The 3,531-nt window shown below is 59.5% G+C and overlaps 1 long non-coding RNA gene across 1 annotated transcript in view; it reads left to right on the top strand.

Moving 5' to 3' along the window:
* Positions 1-1,465, top strand: part of LOC106723983 — a 2,492-nt gene extending 1,027 nt beyond the window's left edge. The window contains exon 2 of the long non-coding RNA XR_001359736.1: positions 998-1,465. This is a non-coding gene — a long non-coding RNA (uncharacterized LOC106723983). The remainder of the gene's footprint in view (positions 1-997) is intronic.
* The last annotated feature ends 2,066 nt before the right edge of the window (positions 1,466-3,531 follow it).

Here is a 3,531-nt window from a genome sequence, read left to right as displayed (position 1 = left end):
GAGCAGGCCAGCCGGGGGGTGGGGGGGAGGCAGTTGGAGGCGAGCAGGCAGGCAGGGGTGGCAGGTGGGGGCGAGCAGGCCAGCAGGCAGAGTGGTTAGGGGTGGTCAGGCAGGCAGGCAGGTGAGCAATTAGGAGCCAGCCATCCTGGATTTCAAGAGGCCCGGGATCGGGCCTAAACCATCAGTCAGATATCCCCCGAGGGGTCCCAGATTGGAGAAGTGCAGGCCGGGCTGAGGGACACCACCGCCCCCCCCACCCCCGCCATGCATGAATTTTGTGCACTGGGCCACTAGTAGTATAGAAAACCTCTACCCTCAGAGACCTGGCCTTCTAAGTAGACGGCAGACAGATGATAAACAGGCAAACAGGGAGAAATAAGGCTTGAAGGGAAATGAGGCCAGGTAAGGCAGGCAGCCGGGGCCTGGGATGGAGTCAGGGAGGACTCTCAGAGGCGGTGACATCTGAGCCGTCCTGAAGGATGGGAGGGAGCACCATGCACAGTGTCTGTGGCCTCGTCAATCCAGTCTCATCACATCCTCCTCCACTGAGCAATGAGCTCCCATGTTACTGACCAGGAAGCTCAGAGACATGCATGCACCTGCTCAAGGTCACACAGCTGGAGGTGTTGGCACGAGAGTCAAGCCCAGCTCTGCCTCCCAGTCCTTGGCTACCCTCCACTGGCTCACAGGAGCTCAAGTTCACCCAAAGAGCGTGGACATCACCCAGAGTCATGGGGTCAGGAGGGTAGTACCGGGGTCCTGAGGTGAACAGGTCTGGCGTTCACTCCATTGCTCGTCCTCAATGAAGTGAGTTTGGAGCTGAACTGTAAAGCCCAGGAAGGAAGGGCGGTTCCAAAGGGTAGGGGGTCTGGCTTATCTAGAACCTCAGTGGGGACAGTGAGGGCCGTAGGCAGGGGGGGGCCAGCTTTGGAATGAAGTTTGGTGCCAATTCTTGGTGACAGAAGAAGTCCCCAAATTTGGGTCGTCACACACACAGGCCTGGCTTCGTGCCAGGATGTGGAAGCCACACAGGCAGACGGCTCCCAGGCCGGGCCTCCAGGAGCCAGGGCAGAGCAGAGAAGAACCGAAACCCTTCAGTCCAGCCAAATAGAGACCACACAGCCCAGACAGTCCCTGGGACCTGATTCTAAGCTTCGTCCCTACTGCTCCTCAGCCCCACCATCTAGGACTAGGTCTTCAAACCACACCCCTCCCACCCCCCACCTTATACCCACAAGAGACAGCAAAATCTTTGATTCGTTTTTCCTTCTGCCCCTGGCGCCTGGGTTCCTGGCCCCGGTGGCTAATGGCCATGTGGGACCCCACACATGGACGGATGGGCTGGAATGAGCTCGGGGGCTGAACTGCACCGGCTGCAACTCTGGACACTGGCCTGCTTTGGGCTCTCCCGGAACCCCAGCTGCGCCCTTCCCAGGACTGGCTTCTCTCAGTAAACTTTGCTTCCGCTAAAAAATAAAAAATAAATTTAAAAAAATATTTGATTCATCCATTCGCTAAGCTTTCCTGAGTAGCTCGGCGGGCCAGCACGGGGTGGGGCTCAGCAGTGGCGAAGCAGCTGCCCTCGCCCTCACCCTCACCCTCAGCCCTCAGCCCTCACCGAGGCATCGTTCCAGGGGAGATGCCACCGCGCAGGGACAATGCGGAGTGAATGAAGCCGGAATACCACACAGGACAACGCAGAGGTCAATGGAGTGTCCCACAGAAGGACCCCAGGCCCCATCTTCACAGGATTGGACCGAGGGCCAGTCCTGCAGGCTGGGTGGAGGGATGTGGGTCTGGGGTGTAGTGGTGGGGTGGGGGAGTGAGGGCCAGGGCGGTGTACCTGTGAAGGGGAAAAGTCTACCTTCAGGGGCCCCAGCAAGGTAGCGACGGGGGCAGAGCTGTCCCTACCCCTGTCCTCCACCAGGGGGTGCTAAAGCTGAGGGCAGGGAGCAGACAGGTCAAAGGGGCTGAGAGAAAGCGCCTGCAGTTCAGGGGCCTGTGAGAGAGGCCTGATGGGTGTGCTGCTCAGGCGCTGAGTCGGCCCCAGTCCCCTAGAAGGGCAGAGGTGCTGGGGAGGGATGGCTCAGTAAGCCAGAGGCCAGCAAGCTGCCCCAGTGTCTGAGCGGGTCCCAGTAGGGACTTACCAGAGACTGCTGGGGGTGGGGAGGCGGGGAGAGGGAGGAGGCTGGATCAGATGTGGAAAAGTTTGGAGGAAATACACCTGTTCCTCCCCAGAGATCCGAGGGCTCACTGCTTGGCCCATGCAGGTGTTGCTCAAAAGTCGCCTCTTCAGAAACCTTCCCTGACACACACCTGGGCTGGGGAGGCAAAGCTGGACAACACGGGGGAGGAGCGTCCAGCGAGCACCTACTATGTGCCGGGCATGAACTGGACACCTCTTGTGTCATCTCTCAGTCCTCATGATGACCCTGTGAGGTGGGTATAACTGCCTACTCCTGTTTTACCGATGAGGAAACTGAGCCCTGGCTGGTTTGGCGCAGTGGATAGAGCATCGGCCCACGGGCTGAAGGGTCCTGGGTTCGATTCCGGCCAAGGGCACGTACCTTGGTTGCGGGTTCCCCAGCCCTGATCAGGGGGCATGCAGGAGGCAACCAATGGATGTGCCTCTCTCACATCGATGTTTCCCTCTGTGTCTCTCCCTCTTCCTTCCACTCTCTCTAAAAATCAATGGAAAAGGTTAGCTGACTTAACTAGCCACCGAGCGGCCCCCACGTGCAAGGCTGTCCTTGTTGCTCCCACCTCCCGGAGATTTTTATTGTCGTGTGGGGTTTGGAAAGGCGCAGAGGAGCATGGGAACCTGAGTTGGGGCCAGAGCTGTGGGCTCCCGTGCTGTGTCCTTCCCGGGGGGCCCCAGGCGCCATGACTTCTGTTTGTACAGCTCTCGTGGCCAATCATGGTGAGGATTTGAGTTGCTGGCCCTGCTGTTTGGGACAGAGAGGGCTGTAGTGTTTGAGACAAGATGGATCTGGGGGGTCAGAATGGGGACACGGCAGGTTCTAAGAAGCTAGTCACCAATCCCCAAGCCTGTCCCTGCGCTCCAGAGGCTCACAGTCACTAGGACAGCCCTGCAGCACCAGCCCTTCTTTCTCAGCCCTCGGGCCCACTGCGCGCTGAGTCACACGCCCAGCTTGTTCACAGGTGCGTTCCTGGTGACCTTTGGCAGGAGGCACGGATGTCCCCGCCTCAGCGGGTGGCGGCCACACTGCACCTGGAACGATACGTCCCCGGGACGTGTTAGACATGCCTGCCATGCTTTGCTCTCATTTCCATTTTACAAGGGGCGGGGGCGGGGGGCACTGGACTTGGAGGGTAAGGAGCTTTGCCCGTCACCCAGCTGGCAGAGCAGAGCCCGGATGGAGGGCAGGTCTCACTCCCAAGCTGGTTTCCTACCCCCTGGCCTCCGCATTAGCCGGGCAGAAACCAACACTGCAAACTGGGCCGATGACCGGGAAGGCAGAGCAGAGGGGTCAGAGCTCAGAGGAAAAAGAGGCCCAGGGGCTGCGGAAG

The sequence above is a fragment of the Myotis brandtii genome, unplaced genomic scaffold (assembly GCF_000412655.1).
Source record: "Myotis brandtii unplaced genomic scaffold, ASM41265v1 scaffold687, whole genome shotgun sequence".
NCBI classification, from domain to species: Eukaryota; Metazoa; Chordata; class Mammalia; order Chiroptera; family Vespertilionidae; genus Myotis; species Myotis brandtii.
This window is presented reverse-complemented; position numbering and strand designations above follow the sequence as displayed.